Source organism: Vanessa atalanta, chromosome 18, assembly GCF_905147765.1.
Source record: "Vanessa atalanta chromosome 18, ilVanAtal1.2, whole genome shotgun sequence".
Lineage (NCBI taxonomy): Eukaryota > Metazoa > Arthropoda > Insecta > Lepidoptera > Nymphalidae > Vanessa > Vanessa atalanta.
This window is the reverse complement of record NC_061888.1, coordinates 1,138,427-1,164,048: the sequence shown is the minus strand read 5'-3', so window position 1 is coordinate 1,164,048 and position 25,622 is coordinate 1,138,427. Positions and strand designations below refer to the sequence as shown.

The 25,622-nt window shown below is 34.4% G+C and overlaps 1 protein-coding gene across 6 annotated transcripts in view; it reads left to right on the top strand.

Moving 5' to 3' along the window:
* Nucleotides 1-25,622, top strand: part of LOC125070721 (homeobox protein homothorax) — a 243,545-nt gene that overhangs the window by 85,041 nt on the left and 132,882 nt on the right. The gene's annotated exons all lie outside the window — the stretch shown is intronic.

Here is a 25,622-nt window from a genome sequence, read left to right as displayed (position 1 = left end):
AAATGCTATCGTAAAATGGCCGACAGTGTTCAGTAGGAATTAAAGGTCAAGGGTCGGGTGGTGTGACAGGTTTTTAATGAGCTGTTGTCAATAGGGCGTGCTACTCCTACGCCGCGTCTCGTACCTAACAATTAACATGTCCACACTCCGATCTAGATCCGACGCGATACGTCAACACCCGTCAAGAGCCAATTTAAAACTGACAGGCACACATCGTCGCGTCACAATCTCGTGTCACCTTCTCCTTCCACAAAGGAAACAGTTAAGAAAAATTTGTAAAAAGAACCGAGTGAACTCTCAACGCGAGCGCTTGTCAACGTTCAGAAATCAGGCGGGAGCATCAGAATCACTCGTCGCATCGCGGCCACATGTTACGTTCTGAATCTCGATCGATTGTCATGTATCTTTCGTACGGAAATGACGGATGAGTGCGTATTGAATTGCCAGTTATGACGTTTCGGTTCCACGCCGGCGGCGACTACAATAGGTATTGAAATGAGGCGGACGACAGGATTGTGATGCATGTATCGGCGACGCATCTCTACCGATTATCGCTTTCATATGCCTATGCACTGGGTAATTTGTGTGGGATTACATTGTGTATTATTCAAAATAGCTCCGTCGTGCGTTTGAATTTAAAAAAAAAAGTGTAAAGGTGTGATTTCACAAAAGACGCAATCACTGGCAGGCCTTTTGACAGCTGTCAAAAATGGCGAGCGTGTTGGCGCGAAAAACTAACAAAGCGTCAGTGATTTTATTTTTTTAACATTTTCACATTTTTCGTGGAAAAATTATGCTTTCGGCACACGTTTGTGTAATTGTTTGGTTTGTCGTACGGTTTTGTTGGCGTGACCGTTGCAGAATGAACTAAATTGAATTTTGGTGAACCGGGACAATGATTCGTAAGTGTCGGGGAAAAAAAACTTTTATAATAAAAGAGATACAAAAATCCTTTTGTCATTCAGTACGTTATTGAAAATTGTTAACGAGGCGTTTTTTACGATAAAAGTTAACGGTTAAGTCGAATGAAACATTAGTAGGCTCTCACTCCTCATCCAATGAAGTCACCACTTGACCCAGCGCCCTTAAGTCGTAAAGGGCTAACTTCAGCCGTGAATTATTCAAAATTCCAAAATTTCCCTATAATTCAATCAAGCCACGTTCCCTCATCCCGGGGGAGGGAGGAAGGGGGGGATGATTATTTGCGAATTTAATATTAATTAACTGACGTGCTCGGCCCGTAATTGCGTTTTTCAATTACATCTGACAATTATGCGATGAAATTCGGATGAGCCGAGATGATTCGACTAATTGCCTGCCGGAGAGCGTTTTTTGTGTACATAATTCATATAGGTGCCTACATCATGCGCCGTGCAATCGTGCATAGTTCGTATAGTAATTAAGGTCGCCATTTTGATGACTTTTATAATTGACCGAAATAATTTTAAGCATTATTTTATTAGAACGTAACTGGATTTTGTAATAGCGTTTTTTGTTGTTGTAGTCAATCTAAGTATGCAAGGTATTTTTTTTTTAAATTCTTTCTAAACTAAAGTTATGCCTCATACCAAACCGTTAATAATATTCAGAATCAATTTGCACTCAGCATTAATTTTTAAAATAATATTTTATCTGATAAATTAACTCCGAAAAATATTCAGTACAGGCGTGCATTATTCCGAAACCCGAAACTAAATTTATATACAATTATCGCGTTATCAAGGCGGTAGGGGGCGAGATACCAAATAAAATTATCACAAGTTCGCTTCCATTCTCGTCATAACTCCCCCACTCGTCAAAATACCCCCTCACAAGACTTGTGTTGGTATTCCGAGCACGCGATGACCGCTTGTCTTGTAGTTCCGAGTCATTTTTAAATCGCTTAACTCGTAATATTACTTCTTAAATAACTATTACGCGGTCTCATATATGAACAATGATATTTTATATGTTGTATGAGTAAACTGAGCTTTTGTATGCGGCCATGTATCTAGGTATAAATACAATGCAATGAATATATATAATATATAACGTTCATGAGTTTGTCCGTGTGTTACGTAATATAACAGCTATAGCAGACTTTACATCAAACTACGAATGAGAGTAAGATGGTATATGCCTCTTGTGTTACAATATCTAGAAATTTCGTCAAAAAATCATTACGGAATATTAAATTGAATTAAACATTTTAGTTTGATTTTCATTGGTTCATTATGTAGTAATAACTTTCTCTAACGTAATGTATAAAGGCTCTTTTGTTTTTTTGAGTGTTATACCTAATTGAAGACATTTGAAAAAAAAATAAGAAAATTTAAGTCATAACACCTTCATTCATGACATCTTTTTTTACATAGCACCTTGTCACACTCATGTCTTCAATTGTTGAGCCTAGTTTAACAACTAAAACTGGTCCTCCATTCCCACTCACTCATAATCCGAAGGTCGATAATAGAAGACGGGAGAGACATGAGGCTCAGGAATATTGACTTTATGTATATCCTGAGGCTTTCGGGTGTAAACATTGACTACGGAATGATATTGAGAGAAGGGCAAAGGTTAAGGCTTGTCACTAGCTGATCCAGCCTGACCGCAGTACGTGCGGAGTAGTATAGTAGTCTGGTATTTATTTCCGGCAAATACCTGATGATAAGTGGTCACCACTGACCATAACCAAAGCGCCACCAACTTTGGGAACTAAGATGTCCCTTGTGCCTTTAGTTACATTGGCTCACTAAACCTTCAAACCGGAACACAACAATAATTATTATTAATAATATTATTGCTTAGTATTATTGCTTCGTGGTAGAATTCGTCATTGATCAACAGAGCTACTATTAATAATATAATTATATTATGACTATTGCCAGATCTCGGCCGTCACGCGACTCGCTACAATCAGACGGAACGAATAATTTGAAATCGATTCGCCTTTTCCACGCTTGTCACTTCGTCCATTTTGTTTACCATTTATTGATTTTTTACACTAATTGTAAAACTGGTCATTGTTAGTATTACGATTTCGTTCGAAGCAAGCTGACGTCTCCACTGACCGTAGGTTGCCGTGCAGAACCAGAACGATAGCATTAAGTTAAAATTATATTGAATACAAGCTGCGCCCGCGACTTCGCGCGCCTAAGTTACTTTTTATTACATCAGCTATCTGTCAGTGAAAGTCCTGTCAAAATTGGTTTAAAACTTATAAACTGGGTACTAGTTATCGCCCGCGATTTTGCTCGCGTGTTAGGTTAGTCAGGTTTTAGGCATAAAAAGCCTTATGTCCGGAGTTCTGCTTATTTCAAACCAATTTTCATCGAATTCGGTTCAGTCGTTTAGCCTTGAAAGAGCAACAGACATACAGACAGACATTTCGCATCTAATAGAATTAGTATAGATTAAGAAAATTATAGGTAAACATTAAATGTAATAAGGAATTAAAAAAAAATAACAACCAAAGTATCGTTCGATTATCAATGGTATGGTGGTATGGTATGGTAATACCCATATAAGGAACCCTATACGACGCGTGATGGAACATTTTCAAGACCAATCACTAACATAGCGTAAAATTCCCGCCTTTTTGTAAACTCATATTGTCATTATGTACATCTAAGAACTTCTCCCCGTCTCGGCTGTTAACAAACGCAATTCACACGAGACATTCGATACCATCCATAGCCAATAAAGTAATTCCTTCGGGATCCAAACTTATCAATATTTCGAGCACAAAATTGAAAATTACCGGACCCGAGACTTTCATAACTCAAAGATATCGAAACCGATATAACATTAACGATACTTTATCCCGCTGCTTTCCGCCGGCCATCGGTTTTCACGTCACGCACAAGCGCACTTACTCTAAATGTAATCATAAAATTGTTCTTAATAATTCATGTTAGAGCGGGACGGGTGATGTCGGAATGGGATAGTGTTCGGGATTATTAAATTCTGTGAATGCTCACTTTGTATCTAATATTCGAACGTGTTTAATATTAGATTAGTGAGGGGCGCTACCCCGGGCTCCGGGGGCGTGGTCTCTTCGTGATAGATTCGCGTTACCTACAGGTTTTCCACGAATTATGATTGGTTGACGATTCTCATTTGGTAATGGAAAACCTAAGACACATCGCGTGTCTGTTTCAAAAGGAAAAAGTGACTTGTCAGCTTGAAATATTCTAATCTATCGATCCGCATATATTTGTGGTTTGTTTACGTAAACCGTCTTGTATACTGAGATAAAAAGATTTCTATTAATTAGATTAAAGTGTAATCTACCTTCCTATTATGTATCATCGAAATCCATACAATAGTTTCCGTATAATTCGTGTACAAACATACAAACACATGTTAAAGATTAGTTACAGAGTTACGAATGTAGTTCGCTCAAAGATCCAATTTCTCTAAATATTATTCTTAAAATTTAACAATGGTCCCAAAATCTCTGAATAAGAGTAAAGTTAAACTGTACAAATGCAATAACTTATAAGTAATTGTAAAGAAAAACCATTCATACATTCATTCAAAAGGAATGAAATCGCTCAACAAAAAAAAAAATACAAATTTATCATCCATTTTTATTACAAACGCATCTTTCGTTCATAACACCGGTGCATTCCACGCTCTTCCTTTAAATTTAATTTTTATTTCGTATTATTAACATAAAATTCATCATAAATGTTTTTAATGGTAATCTTAGTTTTCCAAACCAATAAAAGTTATCGATTGTAATATTTTCATTCAAATTTAATAAAGATTGTAAATCAATTAGTAATAGATACTTAAATAAAACAAAAAGAAATAAACTGCCTCAAATAAAATTCATTCTGGGTTCCTCCCACTTTAAAAGAGTTTTAGAGATAGTTAGAGTTTTCAACCAGCTCCAATGCATTAGTGAATACATATATAGTAGATCTTCATTCAACACATGCATTCCTTACGATATATTCCTTCATCACCGAACACGAGATGAATTATCCACACAGTTTAAGTACGTGACAGTTCAGTAGTATTCCATACAAATCGATTGAGATTCACGAGGCTATATTTAATTATATAGCCTCAATGTAATATTATATCACTAAAAAAACCTCTAGAAATATTTACAATATATTTATACCACTTGGCGGTAGGACTTTTATCTCATCATATATTCTAAAGCCAAACAACAATACTTAGTATCGTTGTGTGCGAGTTTGAATGGTAAGTCAGCCAGTGTAACAGGCAAAAAGGACATATCATCTTAGATCCCAAGGTTGGTGGTGGTGCATTGGTGATATAAGTAATGGTTAATATTTCTAACAGTACGAATATCTACGGGCAGTGGTGAACACTTACCATCAAGGCCATTGGCCTGACCGCCTACCTATATGATATATATCTATATATATAGCTGAACAGGGAATAAACTTTCACATATAAAACTGTTACCCCATTGGAGTTACAACAAAATTACAATACAGGGTGATTCCATTGTTATACCCTTTGATGTTCGCCGGCTGATCCGTGGTAATTGCTAGGATAATGCCTCGAGGGTTTGTCTGTTTGTTTGTGAATCAAAACTGGTGCAATTGAACTGTTTACACTGTTTGATGTACATAAATATATTAAATAATTTACATTTTTAATCGATCTCAAATGAATAATTTTAGAACCTTTTTAAAGAATAATATTTACAGGAAATGGATCCTGAACTGTTATAAATTTAAAAATATATTCTGATTATTTTTTGAAATAATCTGTTCGAAACTATTAAATAAAATATAATCATTGAAGTATACTTTTCTAACTCTATAGTGTTGCTATGCTTTACAATTATAATAAAAGCAACTTTTTTACACCATAGACAATACGACTCTCTTTCTTTATTCTTTAATCACACATAACGAATAGTTTGTTAGGTTATATTAACAAAAACATAATTCTACGCATCACTAACAAATGTCGAATCAAATATTTTCTTTCATTCCAAAATGATCCTTACGTATATGAAAATAGCGTTCATATGAAATCTCAAAATCCAAGTGTGACCGTGTGTATAATTTTTTTTTATCTTCAAAAGGGTGAGAATTACATTTGACGAACAAAAAGCTGTCAAAATGACAAAGTGATTCGTCATACAAATGACAGCTGCATGTTAGAGCGAGAAAGAGGATAGCAATAGAAAGGGATGGTAAATAATGCGTCGAACAAATCGACAATCATAACTGTCTTTTTGTAATAGTTAAATCCTTTTATGTGTTTGTATATCTGCCCCATTACAAATAGTGTACACCCTTTTAATAATATTCGGAATTTGAAAAAATAATTGTCTGATTAAGAATAATAAATAAATATTGTTATTGCTTCGTAATAAATCGCTTCGGAACTAAATGTACTAAGTGCATTATCGTCCCATAGTGCAGCTTGGCCTACACGTCGTAAAAAAACATCCAACACAAGCAGATTTCACAAAAAAACCCGCAACAATCCATTAAAATCAACATATTCTACCCACTTCGCCTCCTCGGCTCAATAAAATAGTTTTTTAAAAGCAATACCACAAACTGAACTTCTAAAGTCAAATTTCACTTCATCTTTACACACAGAAGCTAAAAAAATTTACAACAAACATAAGTTTCGTAAAAGAAACATTATATCTCAAAGCTCAGTAGTTTGACATGATAATACAATTTTTCTACTTGCATCTCATAAATATAATTACACACAAATTGTGCATCCTCATTACTCTAAGCTACCGTGTATATTATGAATACGACCAATACATCTTGACCCTTACATTTCTTACTAAATCGCCACTTTTTCACTTCGTCTAAGGTCTCACAGTTTGGTAAAAACTATACGCATTAGCATTTTTTAAATTTGAAATATTTATTCAAGTAGCCTATTTTAGGTTGTTTGTCTGTGTGTGAAAGGGCCGCAAATGTGCCCAATATATCATTGTTCGTTTTTAAAACTACAAAGCAATTTTGTGTTCAACGTGTCATTTACATACGGAATAGGCATTGAGAAATTATCTCTAAGAAATAACCTTTCCATTCTATGTTAGCCTGGTACTTTATTCATATATATAGTTAGTTATAAGCTAGATTTTTAGGTTTCGTCTAAAAAGTATTTTTAATCTATGTCTCTGCTATTTGAATTGCTCAAGTATTTCCGCTATGTTACTGAGGAATCTAATTTTCCAGCGTTTAGGCATCCGGCACTTGCGACTGGATGCCGCGCGTAACTGTCGTGCGTCTGAGCCTTGCATAAGGCTGAATTACACTGAGCGTTTGCTATTAAACTGGTGCTAATGCAACATGGCGTCATTTCCAAATTTAAATTAAACCATTAAATTTTGTCTTCCATTCTATGCACAGTAAAGATGTTTAGATGCCAAGTAAAAAGTGCGTAACGAATGTATTATGATAATCTTGTCCTGTTTACTTGAGAACTATTAATTTACACATAATTATACATAAATCTTATAATTACAAGACTATTGTTTTAATAGTTTTTGTATTTAATTAATTTGTATACTTATAATATTTTAATAAATTATACCTATCGTGAATGTCTATTAATATTATACATTGAATTTCAAATTTCACGATACTTAAAATGTAGTTTGAAATGTATTTATCTAAATTTCAACGGCTTATTTTTGACAATTGTATGACTTCGCGTAATTATCATATTCATAAATCACGAAATCATATATTCAACGAGATGCCGGTGGTCTGATAGCCGAGTCGAATCCGACCGATCACCGTTTGTTTCTGCTTATATATCTTCTATAACACTTCTTCTTCGACGCAACATTGTCATCACGGAAACCCTCGAGCGATTTTGGTATTTATTCCCAATAAATACGTCTGATATTTCAACCGAATAAAACTGGAACGAATACAATAATATCTGGTCTAATAGAGGCAGTTTTGAACCATATAGCGATGACAATAGGAGAGTTTTTCGTTTGTTATTTAAATTTTTTCAGCTAAATTTTCACGGTTTTTAAAATCATTGGAGCGTTTTTAGCAAGCCAGTCTTTGAGCACAAGACGTTGAACGCTGAATTAATTGGCTTCATTGTTTTTTTAGCCTTTGAAATGTAACGTGTGCTCGTTAACTTGATTTAGACATTGAATTAAACGAAAGTTTAAAACTGTTAGGTTTGTAATTTATACGTCGGGTAACGAGGTGGTCGGAGTCTGTTGGAATTGTTCGACGAGGAATTTTCTAAAAATTTCATCAATGTTTTTCTTTTATAATCTGTAATGTTTTCGTTTGAAATATTTTGGTTGTATTTAACACTTTACGTCTGGTGCACTCGGAACAGGCACTCAATGTGTTAGCTAAGTAATTGTGATGACGTCTATAGGCGTTACCGTGCGTTTAGTGTTAAATTGTGTTAGTTGTACAAATCTGTCGTAGAATAATTTCAATTGTTCACTGTATTAACATAAAAATAATACCATTAAACACAATATCGATGTTTTTAGGTATTTTAAATTTAATTATTTTTTTAAAACAACGAAGAAAAAGCTATAGCTTACATTTAAAATAACAAGTTCGGCTAAAATCAGTTAGGAGGTCATCATCATCTTAGCAAGAAACTTTCATTCAAGTGACAAACATAAGTTTCAACTAAATCGCAATCGGTTTGGAAACGCACATGCAATCAAACTAAGACACATTCATATCACACATAGAACAGACAGAGAAGACGTACCGTTTTTTTAATAAAACATTCAAATTATCTAACCCTATATAATTTTTTTATAATATTAGCATAAAGGAATATGCAGGAATCTTTATTCCAATATTAGTTAAATGCATGCATATGCTGTAATTTATTCATGGAACCAAAGCCACACCCATCACGAGTTAACTTGTGTGATCGACAATAGAAATTAACATCATCGTAAGGGGAGGAAATATTTTGATTAAAAATTTACTCCGAGAGTGTGGGGTCACTTGGACCATGGCCCCTGACAGATGTCAATCTGGTGTGAACGGTGGATCCGCGTGGGGCACTGCTCGAGTGCCATTACGGTGTATGATTGTATGTTTTTATTTTAAATGTGATGGTATTATTAACGCGTGTTGTATATACAAGCCAAATATTTATGACAATTCAAAGTCAAACTGCCACCGGTACGGAAAACTTCCTCGATCTCTCTTTATCCACCCCAAATCAATTATGGTAAACTCGTATTACGAGAAAGTAAATCATTTCTGAAATTTTAAAATAAAGTGTTCTGTCCAACGACTTACCATTTCGTCAATCCATTTACTAATACTACTACGATAAAGATATGAATTTAAATTAACAAAACTAGTGATCAAAACGTGATAAATTATTTTACATAGTACACAATTAATTACATAATACACCTTTGTGTAATTTTTGACGCTGTTTCATTGTAAATATTTACGAATGTTTACAGCGGACGCTGAAATATAGACGTCTATACAGTATTTAATGTCTTAACTAATGTTCATAGAATTCGTTTGTTTATAACACTTTCAAAGCCTTAAATAAAATGTCGTCCTTGACACATTAATATATTGAGACTTTGGATTTGACATAAAAAAAAACACGACGGTTCTGCCATATTGATTTCCAGCATCTCTTACAAAGATGCAAGGATTCTAACGAAACCACGTACCTACAATACAGCTTAAGTATTTAAAGGTTATCTTGGAATATAGAAACTTACATACATATATGAACCCTGAAATTATTACACTCCTTTTTCGAACAGTCGGGTAATTAATAAAGACATGTTTTTGTCACCGATTTTTAAATTTATAAAAAGTAATGTTTAATCAAACAAACTACTATTAGACTAAGGCCTGAGGTTATCACACCTGTGATGGTGTGGATGGTGCACGTGCAGGTCCTCACTTTTACACCATGACACAGGCATTTCATAAATTGTGCACCTGAAAATTCAGTGGCCATTTTTCAGTTAGTATTTGTGATATGATGTGGGCTCGACATGTAGATTTAATTAACACGCGGCATTTGATTGGTGAAGAATAGTGACTGAGATTCTTACTAGAATCTACGTTTCGAACGAAATGATTCAAATTGCTTATATTTTTAACAAAATACTTATGAAAGTTCCTATTATTGTTATGGTCCCCCCTTAGCATGGTCACCCCACACCATGACAATTATTGCATTACGCGGAAAGGTGTACATGAACGGTTGGACGATAATCTTACATGACATGTATAAATATTAATATGTCTGTGTGTCCGTTCGGATGCCTTGCTTTTTGCAATTACTCATCCCCTTCTACTAGCTGGTCAAGCGCGAATCGATTGTTTGTTGAGGGTTCCGTACTTGTATTTATTGCCAATAAATTCGCCAAGAATAAGGGACTATTGAGAAATTAGTTCTGTTTCACTAGATCTGTCACCTTGCTTTGCTTTGCTGGTTTATTCTAAATATATATAAATCCTTACTAATATTATATACGCAAAAACTACTGAATAGATTTTAATGAAACTATACAATAATATAGCTTAAACATCAGAATAACACGTAGGTTACAATTTATAAAGAAATTGTGTGAGAAATAGCTGATAACCAACCCTTAAAACGCGAGCGCAGTCGCGGGCGAAAACTAATTATGATACATTTATAAAATGAATCGCATCGTGTTACGAAAAAAACTACTAAAGACGAATTAAATAGCGTCTTTTTTTATTTCTCCATAGGAGTCTAGTTATATTTCAAGCGATTTAGGTACTTATTATCTTTTATATATGATACTAAGTAGATAGCATCGCATAATTTTTCAGTCAACTTATATGACATAAAAACATGTTCTAGATGTATGCTTTTCGGTTCACAGTTTGGCTGATAACGTTGAAAAATCGCCTTAATAAGATCTTTATCTAAATTAAAAAGTTATTTATTAAAGGTCATGTTTTTGGAACCAAGTTGTGTAGAAAAACTGTCTTACGAATAAATAGTTTATTTATTTTCGCCTGACCCCGCAAAGGTACGCCAATTTATCAGGCGTGTCGTTCAAAATATATTGCACAATAGTTTTGCCCTTTGTGATTTTTCTTCTTGTACATAAGAGTATTACATAGCCAAGTATTTATGTGGTATTCGGGACATAAGTCCACGGCAATTTGTTAGGGATAGGTGGAATGAATGTTGTTTTGTACGAAAAACCTACGTTTTGGCCGATGGTCATGTCTTGGACGAATGAATTTTTCATTTTATGCTGCCCTGGTACTTTATTTTGATTTATTATAATAATATAACTTGTGGTGACCTAGTGAGATTTGGATCTTAAGCCTTATTCGCTAATTAAAATTTATATTCACTGTCGGGTGGAGACGACTCACTCAACTCAACTTAGACAATATCTATCAGTACACCACTAGTGGCTTTATAGTTAAGGCCTTGTTTATAAGCGTTAGTGTATTAAAAACAAAACGCGACACATGATTCTAAATTTAAAAAATATATATTTAGTGATTGGTTAATTCAAATAAAACAAATCATCGAGATGAATTCTATCCAACTATTGGTTTAATTTGAGTTTAACTTGATAGTATTGGTTGTTATATAAAAGTGTATTATGTGAGATTGTATTTATATTAAACGATGTTTTAATTACAATTTTGTTAATTAGACTTTTTATTGTTACAGGTAAGAGACAATGAGTTTAAAATTAATACACAAGGTAAGTTTAACAAATAATAAGAAACGAACTAGGATTCCATCGTTAAATGTATCCTATGTCTTGAATATATTATCTACTAGGGACACTAGAAAATGATTTTTCCCTCAGTACACGTTGCAGACAGATTTTATTATAGAAGAAATACATTATGATTAATAAAATGACATAAAAATATTAATTCTATTAATGGTGCCTTTGCGTTAAAAAAGAATTTGAAAAAAAAAACGAATCTTTATTTAGAACTCAATTTTCTAGCAACATTAAATCCCCAAAGTTTAGTGACCCATTACTCACCGTTCACCAGTTTATGGACCCTTAATGCCTAATTCCTATCACGTACAACCCCCACCCCCTCCGCGACATTTTATTTAATCAAGACCACTTTTTAACATTCTCAAGGCAATGTCCATAATATTTCTAAAACGTAGAAAAATAATGAAAGCTACTGGCAACACTTCCTGTTCTCTTTGTTTTGCCACTCGAATATAAATGGGGAATATGCGCTCAGTCGTGATATTATTTCCACAGATGATATATAGTTCTATACTAACTAATTATTTCTGCTTTGTTCAAATTATATTTATAAAATTTTGATACAACATATCATCAGACAGCTGTTTCACTACTAGGTAAGAGTATCCTATTTTTTTAATCGGAAGGCAACAGTCATAATATCTTCCGAGACACGGCTTTCACTGCTGAGCTCAAGGTGACATTGAAAAATGTACAAGCGATACACAAACAATCATTATTCTTTATATATATATATATATACTCGGTTATTATTTAAAAAATATATATATAAATGATACTCAACCGGTCACGTTTAAATTTGACATTAGACAAATTGTCAGACCGATTTAAACTTTCGTTATAACCGTAATAATCTTTGAAAACCGAAGTTTAATTACAGTTTTGATGAATTTTACCGAATTAACAAACCCGAGCAACATTCTATCGGACTTTAGTGCGTCGTTAAAAATTTTTTCTACCCACTGTGCAGCGTCCGCGCATAAATTTTCGAATCTGTCAGATTTCTTCGGTAAAACCTTGTGAATTTGTCGTTAATGTCGATACGACTTTACAGCCGTAAGATTATTGTGATATAATTTTTTTTCTGGCTTAAGATAAACACCTCGCCCGGGGAGGGCGTTTTTAATTTGATTTTTTACAACTTTTTCGAATCGTTAAACGCGCAGGTCAGGTCGGCGGGGTCAATTAAAACACTTTTAACAAAGGCACGAGTATTTTTCATTTATAAGTTTTATTGGGCTGTAAAAAATTTAATTGTAATAAATATTATTTCTGAATATGTTTATGTCTTAAGCGGTGACGAGACGCTTAACGAATTTGGGTGATATTTATTCCGTTTACTTAATACAAAATTTTCGAGTTGTATTTTATTTATTTAATAAAACAACTCGTAAAAAAATAATCGTAAAAGATAATAAAATGATTTGCCTTATAAGTGTTCTTCGGTGCTAAAAGAAACGTTACTTAAAGCATTACAAATTACGTAAAAAAATATTATACAATTGCAATAAAAAGTTTTACAATCGTTGACAATAATAATACTTACTAATTCAGTTTATTATTTATTTCTACTATAAATATGCTATAAATATGACCACTGTTTGATTCCATTTTCAAACTTAATTGTTCGAATTAGAACCCGTAGACGTATTCTAGCCACTGGCTTAATAAGGAATTCTAAATTCAAACATCAACTTATCGTGGTAGGAAACTTATAGTTTTAACATTCCATGTAACTTTTTTAAAATTTCAAATAAAGAATAGGCAACAACATACAAAGTCTATGATTCGATATCTATGAATGGAATCCATAAACAAACGAGTATCATCTATTAAAAATGCATTTGTTTGAGATTTGTTTTTTTTTATTTTCGTTTCTTGGAACGCTCCCTTAATGACTGTAGGCATTAGTTATCTTAAAATTACGCCTGATAGGTATTCTAGGGGTTCAAAAGAAAAAAAATAGGGGTGCAAGTGGGGGTCGCTGATAACGAGGACTGAAAGAGGGCCTCTTATCTGCCGCTGTGATAGACAGAAAAAGTAATTAAGTTTTTTTTGTTTCGAAAAAAGAAATTAGATTTGGTCGGGCCGTTAATGTGTTTGTGATTCTTTTTAATTATCTGATCTGTGCATTCCCTTGTCTTTAATTGGTTTTTCTTGATTTAAACCACGGTATTATAAAACCGTAATTTATGTATGAAATGTTAAGAATTTAAACTTCGAAGACATACATACATTACGTATATTATGACGCTCATGAAAGTTAATCTTATAATTATTTCGATTTTAATCGTTGTACCTAATTCTAAAACGTATTTATTTCATTTTAGACTGAATAACAAAAGTAACAAGCTTTAAGCCATCCATTAAAAAGGTTTTTATCATAATATCGCTGTTACATTTTCAAAGAAAAAATAAAAATAAAAATTGAAGCATCTCTAAAGCAATCTCCCTACCGACAAGCGAAACAGAAATACAATCGCGAAATGTAACAGAACGAGACAGGAAATACAAAGGGGCGCACTCGGATGCAAGGAAAAGTATTGTTTTAAAGACATTTTTAATTTCCCGTAGTTGATTTATTACCGAGTTCTTTCGTGTGAATATGTTACAATCGATATAAATATTTTTTCGTACGCGCCGCGAGGGGAGCACGTCCCCCGCGATGCTTTGAATTTAGAACGCGTGGAACAATATTTCGGAACGCCTTTGCGGGTGACGTTCACGTGATTATTTTGAATTTGGAATATTTTAGAAGCAAAATGGCTGCATAAATTTTAACAATACTATTTATCTATTTGATTTTAAAATAAGTTTATACAATAAAATAAGACGTCATTGTCTTAGAATGAAATCGCAAGCTAATAAGCCGTTCTCGCAAACAAAATAATTTGGCCCATAAAGCTAGATAGCGTTACAACGAAGTTTACGATAACAACCGGTGCGCTTTTAAAGTAATCGGCTTAAACTCCGCTATACTTCGCCTTGCTTCACTTTGCTTCTTTAGACTTAGCAATGTCTGTGTATTTTAGCGGTGACGCGTGAAAAACATTATTTTTAACGTACACTTTTATTATGTTTTAATACCTTTGGTAACAATATTTTTTATTCACTATTTTGAAAACCTTCTTTAAAATATACATAAAATAAATTTAGTAGTTATTGCGTAATGATATTGAACCAGTTATTCAATTTTATTTAAGGAAAAATATCATTCTGTTTTAGAACATAATTAAATATTTAAATAAAATAAAAATATCACTATTTCTACATTAGCATGGACCACCAACGTTCCAATGTTTTGAATTTAGAACGCGATTAAAAACATGCTAATCAGCAATGGCGGCTTCCCGCCTTGATTTGCAAACAGAGATGCAGTGACGATTGTATGTTGATTGTATCTCGTGTCACTGTATCCTCTAAAACTAATTTAATATACGAAAACAGCAATTAACATCTAAACAATAAGCTTTAAAATCCTCTGTATATGTTTGGCCTTTTTTTACAAGAATTGAATCAGCCTTCGTACAGTTCAATGACGTTTGTCATAATTTTTTCTTAATTTAAAAATGCTAGCAGATTAAAACTATACGAATTTATTGCGAATTAAATCGACTGATAACGAATATCAGTAAATTTTAATGTAGTTGATTTGATAAAAGTAATTTCTTACAAACAAGATGCTAACGCCTAGCATTAATGATATCTGATGAAAGCATATTTTCGTAGCTATTAAAAATAATTGTGTTAAAGAGAAGGCTACTAACTTAAATAATGAAACATTTTAACGAAGGAAGATTTATGCATGATAAATCTATTTTGATAAGACTTGCGGTGATTTATATTGCGATTAAATATTTAAAAATATCACAGGAGGTTATTTTTTAAATGTGGTTTTATGTATCTGTGTATAGTTTTTTTCTGGCGAAAGTGGCGTACGATCATTCCGCGCAGTTGACTGCGGTAGTTTTTTCACGCGTTAATACGTGGTTTCGTACGCGGTGGCGATTTACGACGCGCGGATGTGATACATGTGTGATGTGATAGGCACGATATGGTTTATGGCTTTTTTAATTTTTATTGTTTATTTGCAATGAGGTTTTAATGTAATTTATGTATCTAGTTTAGATTTTATACATTTTTAAATTGTTCGTAAGCAAGTTTGTATATGTTTTGATCCTATTGTTTATTTCTAGAGCTATAATGACCGTCTTAGATTTGTTACAAAATAAAAGCGGGTGGATAGAAGAAAGGAACCAAAAGAAAAACGACCGTTTCCCATTTCCATCTAGCAATTGTTTACCAGGCGTACATAAAAGCACAGGTGTACTCAGAGTCATTTGCATACATAATCGCGGAGACAAAGACGCTAGGCCTACCACTCACCGTTCATGCATCCCTAGTAGCCATTGTGATAAATGTTAATGCATTCGAATGCTTAAAAAACAAATAAATACAAACAACCGAACGACATTTCGTTTTTTACCCAAATCCAGCAATTGAGAAATATAGTCTCAATGATTTTAAAAAGTACTTCTTTATTTTACATGTAAATAAATGTCATTGTTCGCAGCTAACTTAAGCTTTTTTACAAACATTTATTGAAATAATCAAATATTGGTTTTCATTTAATTTTGAGTATTTTTAACGCAACATTTAGACTAGAAGTTGCATTTCAACTATTGTTTTTAATTGAATATAATTAATTGGGTTATTTAAAAAATCTTATTTATTTTAATGGGTAGTAAACGTAATAATATAAATTAAGGAAACAGTTATAAGCAATGATTATGTTACCTTAACGAATCTATCCCCGTTCCTGCAACGAAACAAATCAACGTACGCTCTACACGGATCGATTACTTTGAATTATACTATAACCACCTCATTAACATGTAAATTAGTTGGCCACAACAATAACATAACCTAACCAGGAACGCAACAAAACGCCTTTTTAAAGGATGAAAATGAATACCAGAGGAACGGGGCGATTTTAATTAGAACGGTCTGCCTCGGGCGACCGCAGCGGCCGTAACTTGGTACCAGGCGAACAGAACCTGGGGAGCGTTAAAAAATTAACCGGAGCTGTTTAGAATATTCTAACTCCGATTTCTAACATCTTCCCCGCCTATGAAGTCTTAGTTATTAAGACCGGCGATTCTTATTTATGACGCCTTGGGCGAGCCAAGCCTGTGCTCCGAGTACAAAATTGACTTACTCATTTTTTATTATTTTATAAACTAACCTTTTCTGTTTTAAATTACACTATATGTTATAAAATATGAAATTGTGTTTAAGTTTTGGGTGCTAATCACCGACGGCATTAATTAAAAAATTAAAAAAAATATACCAATAATACACTCAGAAAATATTAAGCCGCAATATATATCAAATCGCTCTAAAATGTATCTCAAGCAATTCTACTTAGGTACTATGTGTATATGTATTGAAGATTCAACTATCAACTGCTCTAGTAGTGGGTGATCGGTTAGCAAGCAAATATGTACCTATAACTTGTAAAACAATATCATAATCGTAATTTCATTCATCTCAAACATTTGCATAATGGATGTCTGACTACAATCACAATCTTAAATTTATTGCCGAGTGGAATTACCAAACTATCAATTACAATAAATATTAAGCGACATCAAATCACCGCCAAATATACAGCGCTACCTCCCATTCTATAAGTTACATACATTTTTGTTTTGATGACATAGGGAGAATCTTGAATTTCTGCCAGTAATTCCTATTATTATTAGAGCTACCGACCGAACTCGCAGAATCAGTTCGGGTCCCAAGGAATCCTACCCACTCCAATATCGCTGGCACACCAAATCCATATTTCTCGGTCCAATATTTTCGCATAAGGAAAATTCCGCCGGCCCTTATATATCATTTCCGTTCAGATTTAACATCGAAACAAGACCGGAATCTCCATAGAAATCGTCCCGGGCAAATATCACTGCTTCAATTTTATCATACGAATTGCCGGACCTAAATAATACCGCCCCTTATTATCATACATTTCGTCGGAACCGCCGTGCCACGCCGCGATGCGTACCTCCCGGCCTATGTCTTCCGCTCACGGAAAACACGACAAAGAATTTTCTGATACGCATTCTCTTCGGAAATTATCTTTACATAGGCGGTTTCGTATCTACTGATAAACGGAAAATAAGCGCCCCCTCAAGGGTAGTAGGGGTCGGAACCGAAAAACCGCAATACTATCCCTAAATTCATTATGCGAAAACATCCTTGGAATTCACAATATTGAAATCCTTTGCACGCTGCGGAACTCGCTGCTCGCTCCAAGATATTGTACAACCTTATGCTAGAGCAAACTTACGCCCCGTATAAATTGTACGCCCGTAACGAACTCTTTCGAGAATTTGGAATCTGCTGGAATCAACATAAACTAACCGAACGTAATATTTATATCTTCATAGTTAGTACTTTGTAGAAGTTGTTTTAAATAAAAGTGTTTTATTTATGTTCAATTGACTTGACTTTTGGATTCATTTGCGTTTAAAGTATGTTTATATGTTTACTTTAATTAAAACTAATATTAAAATATATTCATAGTAATGTTGTAGTTCTTATTGGATCAATTTGTTTATCTACATCAAAACACATCAAAAATAATGTTTTTATCTCTGGTGGATTCTTCAAAATAATCTTTGGTCAGAGTAAATTTATATTCATTAATAATAAAAACATATCGTAAAACAATTTGCCGGGTAATCCGGGAACAAATTACTGCCAGTTATATCGGTGGAATCGGCGTTAAATCATAAAAAGCGGTTAACGCGTGTTTTAGCTGGCCGGCAACCGTTTAATAACTATTATTAAAACTCCTCACCAAATTCCTCAATAAAAACAAGTGGAGCTCTCAAAACAACTACCTAATTGTTTATGATATCCTGGTTGTTTTAATAGGATCATTTTATAATCTTTCCTAAAGAAAAATATATCACAACAACAAATACGATAATTTTATATTTTTACAAATTTACTTTTTTTATTTCCCCTATTAATTTTGTTTATTTACGCGAAATAAATAAAGTTCTTATGGGACAAGAAAAGTCTCGCTACATCAATCAGGAAGGCTCTCTCTCTTTGGAACAAGCGACCTACATTTTCAGTACGTATAAAGAGTACTCAGTGCTAGTAAATATAGTAGCAAAATAAATAAAATTCCCGTACATTTAACGCGCGCGTCAATCGTAAAGAGCGCATCACTTGGCCTCTCCGCCACCAGGCGAACATGTGTCGTAAAGAGACCTCTTCGGCTAACAATTTCCTGATGGTCTGTAAATAGTAAGTTTATTGTCTTTTTATGAGGTACTCGGACCGTAAAAAGGAAATAAAAGAGCACCGCCGATGGTGATAATAAAAAAAATAATTTTCGACTCATCTTCGTGATTATCTCGCTCGGTTTTACGAGGTCGCGGCGAGGAAGAACGGGACGGGGATGTTTTACAGCATGTCGTAGCGATGTGACCCTTTCGACTGGATGGGGTAAAGGTCGTAAAATGGCAGCATAAGGATAATGTTCTGGGTTTCCTATACTGCGCTTCATTCATGATTTCGTTTTAGTACAGCGCCAGTATACATGTAAATCCGATTGCTTTCACGGCGTCGATACTCGTATCCGAACGTTTTCTTCCCATTATTCGATGTATTACATTCGTAATAGAATTATTCTACTCTCACTTTTATTTGCCTTTAAACAAGTCATTCCATTTTCCTTATTCGATTCTATATCATTGTATTCCAATACAGAATATAAATTTACTGAAAGAAAACCGCTCGAAGCAATTTCAAAATCGATACAAATATGCCGTTAAGGATCGAGTAACTAAATGGACTTGTTTCGCAATTCAAATTTGGAAGGCGACGATAACGGTTCCATTAATTGCGCGTAGGGATGTACCGCGTTTCGCTATCCCGGAGCTAAGTCCCGACACTCCATTTGTTCAGCTCGGCTGAGCGACGCCCGGCCACGGGACGCATCCTAATTCTTAAAGGGCCATCACCAGACCTTTATGCGTTAATAAAGTCGCGATATAAAAAGAATGGAGGCGTCCAAGGGTGAAGGAAGGGTACGTCTTAAGTGCGCGTTTAGGAGATGTAGAGGGCGTGCGAATTTGTCAAACGGTACTGTGGCCATTCAATTGCTTGATGATTAAATAAAGACAAGAGCTCTTTGTTTAGGAAATGTCCGTTTTCTCTCGCTTTGTTCAACGATTTGTAACGGATGATGTTTGGCATGTATTTTCTGTCTGAGAATTTGAGTGACTCGTTTATTAGCGTCTACGATTTTGTGACATGTTCTTTGATTGAAATCATTCCGTCTAATTATATTTCGTGTCACTTGTGTTCTATTTTCAAAATCGTTTAAAATTAAGAAATTAGTTTTAAAAAATAACATTATTTTTCATTTCTTACATTCTTATGTTTAAATACGTAGTAATTACAGTTAATAAGCTCGTTTTAATTTTGGTTGCATTGAATGAACAAAAAATAACCCAATATCATCGAACACACTCTTAACCCCCACTTACTGCTTTGCAAATAGACACTAAACCGCGAGGCCCCAATCGCGATAGCTCGCTGCTTGGCCCTAAACAAAGAGATGCCGTAAAGGAAACGTGAGTGTTTTATGGCTCGTTCGAGCTTTATTTAACGCTCTCTCATAGTGATTTTATACATCGGCGTCTCGACGTCTGACGGGCTGCCTTCATGGGCCCTTAAGACCGTGTAGCGGGTATCAGATGGGAAAGGGCGCGCAGGGTTATTTCCTCGAGATTGCATGTGTTTTTCGTGTTTGACGACCTATGACACGTTATGTTTATGGAAGTTGGGTAAATTTGCATGAGACGATAAAGTTGAAGTATATGAAGTATCGCGAGCCGAAATTTAACAAGGATAAGTATTATTGTCTTCTTGTTGTCGTAATATTTGTACAGCACTAGTTGCCGCCCGTGGGATCGCTTATTTAAGGGATTATTCGTCAAGTTTAAGGCGTACAAAGGCCTAGCCTTATTTTTTGTCCAAGTTGTCTTCATACCAAAGTTCAGTGTTTAGAGTAAGAGAAAAAAGAGAGAGATAGAGTTACTTTCACATTTATAATAATAGTATAGATTTGTATGGAAATTTAAAAAGAATAAAATAGATGTTTATTCTACCTAATTCATTTTATTTACTAATATTATTACAAATAGTAAAAATAAAATCATTTTTGTTGCCATTATATATTTTAGGTTTAACGGTAACATTTGTCATACTTATAAGTAACTACGACATACACAAAAGTCACTGCCCATATAAAATTATAAAAAAAAAATGATATGATATTACAATACCGTTATGTGGTTTACAATAAAGTTTTAGTAAATGTTATAAATAAATGGTGTTACTACTATTTTAATTACACAAACGAAAATAATAATAATTTAAAAATCTCTATAAATTTAAAAACTAATTTGAAGTATCACGTGGCATCCGAGTGGATCGTAAACGACAGGCCGTCGTGGCCCAAACACAGTCCTAAATTAAGCACCAATATTAACTGACATTCATACACTCAAAACTTTATTATCTTACATTATAGTTTATAATCGTATACCGAGTTTATATGACTTATACAAAAGAGAGATCGTTTTAAAAAATATATCACGTAAGCAACAATAAAATAACATTTATGACATATCGTAAAATTGAAAAGTATCTACAAAAAGTGCCCCGAACCGCATTCCCGAACTGAACAACACTTACGCATTGTAATCGGCGCCAAATCGAATAAAGCGTCACTCGAGAAAAGCGAGTTAAGTTATTTAGAGGCCCCCGGCACTACCCGGTAATCGAATTTGAGACCGCCACTTGGCTGCACTCGACCGAAGTGTTACTTTGTTAGCCGATTTCAGCGAGGGGCCACGGTGATGTTAGATTATGCAAAAATACTATCTCGACAGCTTTAAAACGTTTCGAGGGTACTCGGAGAAGATTTGATAATGTACCAATCTTAAGTTAATCGCAGATGTAAAAAAGAGAACCGAAATTCCATGCAAAGTTGAAAAGCCATTTATTAAGGATGTTATATTATGTGAGATTAGCGTCTATTTTATGATTTAATTAATTCAATTGTTTTATACGTACTTACTAACATAATGTCTTAAGTCGATGCAAATTATGTATTACTATGTATCAGGTTGCATTATAAGTAATTTAATTTCTTGATATAATTATGCTTTTGCATTGATTTCAAACAGTTTGATACTACACTTAAGTGTGTAACTTTTAATAATAATAAATCCATGAAAGATATCGCTGACTATTTCATAAAAATGGATTTTCTCGATTTTCTGAATAAGGATTTAAATATGGTACGTTAAAATTATATATGGAAGCATTTGGAAACCTATCGCGATAAAGCATTAAAGTTGTTTCAGCTGTTTTCGAGTAATCAAATATGACCTTCGTTTCTAGTCAGTTAAAATGGAAGACTTCGGTTTAAGGAAATAAAACCTTGATATACAGTGATCGAAACAAATGTCTCCCTGAATAACCTTACCAGAGAAGTAAACTGTCAATCTGAAAATGTTTCACTGGTGGCTTAAGACCTTCTGTCCCTCTTGGAGGAAGAGATTTGGTACTTCACAATTATGCTCAAGTGGATGTTGTTGGATACCCAAAGTTTCTCGACGTTTTCCAATACCACATTTTCCAATACACGTCTGACCACTGGGATGACCCAGTAGTCAGACGTGTATCACGGGTCCTTATAATCATGTTAGTTTTAAATCAGTCAGAGATCAGCGACCTGATGCTTTCGATTACATTACTTTAATGCTATTTGTATGCGGCCATATTAGTTTAGATCAAGATTGTAAACGATAAAACATCGTTTCGTAAAAAGTTGTCATTAATATTCATGTCATTGTAAGACGCAATACCAGCTCGAAAAAACACACAATGTGTTTGTGCGTCACGAGACATATGTTTTTAACTAGGGATGTCGTACGGTTCTGCTGTTTTAATTGGACGCTGTTGATATCGAATTACATAATCACATTATATTCTTCATTGTACTGAATCCGTTGCTTTTGATTTGAATGATGTTTTTTTTTTCATCGAAAATTGATAAAATCGGTAAAAGAATGGGAATGGCAGTTTTAACATTCTCGTCTGCCCTACGTCAAAAACCACGTAAAGGCGTTGGTCCTATCCACGATGCCCATGAACTGTCTTCAGTCGTTCCATCGCTTTATGAGACCGATGGAACAGAGGAGCATCTGTGTTTACGCACACATTCTACCACTAAAATATTTCCTTCGTTGGCCTCTGTGACTGATTTAGATCAGATAATACCTAATAATGAAAAAAAAATTGCAAAATTTAATTATCATTAAATAACAAGTCGTTCCAGGTGACGCGCAGACGAGCGTTAATTCAACTATTATATTCGGGCTGGCGTAGACTCAGCTAACACCTTGTTAAATCAATTCTGATTCGATTCGATTCGTATTCCGATGACGGAACACAATTCTATTTGAATATTTTGACGTGAGCCGGGAATACTAATGTCGACGACAGTTTAGCAAAATTGTATCTTAGCGTATGGTTTTTATGTTTTATTTATGTAACATGCTTCTGTAAATCTAATTTGTTACATTTTGAAATGCCGTGGTGGCCCAATGACAAGACGACGTAAATCTTAATTTAAGATTTTGGTCTATCTTAAATTAAGATAGAGGGTTCAAACCAGATCAACACTGAGTTTTCGAAATTTTGCCAATTTTATATCCACTCCACCACACCCGCAATGGAAGTTTGTCTCCAAACTGTGGAGAAATCCTCAGTCGCTTGCCCAGCAATGGGACAATTACACGCAGTATTATACTTTTGGTACATTTCGCAACGAAATTTTCGGCTTAAGTGCTGAAATATTCGATACCGAAAGCAATTATTCGGCGCTGGTGACGCGACGCGCTTCAAGCTGTAATCGACGCTCACTGTTGCGCTGTTACGGTTTATAGCGTGTAAATGATACTGTATGTCTCTTCGCCGACCTCGCATTCAGTTCCAATTGGTTACTTTCCTTTAAAACTTCCACGGTCTTTGTGACGTTTCGTATTAGAATCTATTGTTAGTTTATTGGGTACAGGTTACCTAAATCTAAATCGAAATTCAAATAAATCATAATTGAAATAAGGTCATTAATTTAAACATTTTTTTTTTATGGAAAAAGCTTTATTTTTATATTCGAAGAAATTTAAGAAACATCCGTTTTGCTTTTGTACGAATATAATACGTAGCGTTTTACAAAAGTTTACCAATAAAAATGTTTCTTGAGGTTCAATGGCGTATACCTGTGACGTAAACCTTTATAGAAAAAGACTGACGACTTGTTATTTGTAAATCAAAAACGATCGCAAACTGATATACAATAACGATTCGTTAACATTTCATAACTTTTAACGAGAAACGCAGACGCAAGTTAACGCGTTATCACATGTTGATTTCCGATTTCTTCTCATTGAGAACACGCGGACTGTTTGCTACAAAGACAACGTTTGATAAATGACTCCGTCTCATTAAGATTCTCATTTAAGTTTATATGAGCCCATTCACATGTCGTGTAAGGGTCATGTCATACTGATTATCGTATAATATATGTACTTAAAGATATAAACACATATGTATATATGTTTCATTTCACATCTCAAAGTTCTTACATTTCAAACATTTAATGAAACTACATAGTTCAGTTGACTGCCTCATTGGTCTAGTGGTGAACTTATAAGGCCACAGAGCAAGTTCCCGGGTTCAAATCCCGGGTCATTAGTATTGGGGTTTTCTGGTGATTCAGACATTCTCCTTAGCAGGCTGGAGTCTGGAATGTTTCTATTGTATAGGAAGTTCATTTGTCTGGCGCTTGAACTATTACGACCATGTCGGATTTGTCGTCCCGTTAGATTATAAAAGTGAGATATTGGGGTGAGCACTTGTGTTTGCGAATACACTTGTGTGCTGTGAACATTTATCTAGTCTCTCGTGAGAATCGCGAAAGCGTTCCGGAGGACATCGCTAGTTCAAGTTACAGCACGTCTATTGAATGGAATTCGAATATAAAACAAAACGACTCTATCCCGGAGAGCGTTGTGTCAGTACCTCACGCTGTCACTTTGACGGAGCATTTATAGTATTCTATAGAGAGTTTCACTAAATACGTCAGTTGATATTAATTAAGAGGCAAGCCGTAACGTGGGACACAATTTTTGGCATCGTCTCCGCTTAGAAAAACTTTCAAGTATTGGAAATAGAAACTCGTGACTAATGATACGATGCAGCTAATGAACGTCGTGTGAAAACGTCATGTGCCTGTAATTAATGTTCCTCCACACGTAGCCTCCAAGACGATATCTGTAAGACATGAATATTGTTAATATTATCCATCCGAAGCACTTTTTAAAATCGTCTGAAGTGTATTAACGTTGTTTGTTTCTGTAATTAATGACATGTCAGCGCCTCGTTGGATTTAATTTATTTTTATTTATTTTTTTTCGAAACATTCATATATTTTCGCTACCGGAATAAATGTACGCGCTCGTGAGAAAAACTAACAATGTTTATTTGTTATATGAATACTTAAAAATTTTTTAATGTTTAATTCTCGCCGGATACGATAAAGCACTCGAAGTCGAGATTAGTCTTTTCTAAATAAATACAAGCGAGTGTTATTTGCCTACGAGGGTGCACAAGAGATCTCCTGTTCTCGACTCAATGGTGTTTGTTTAAAACCACTCAAAAAGTCAATGGGCTCCACAAACACGTAACGGCAGTAATCTGTAGTGACAATACTCGAGAATGTAAACAATCGTCCGGGATTCAG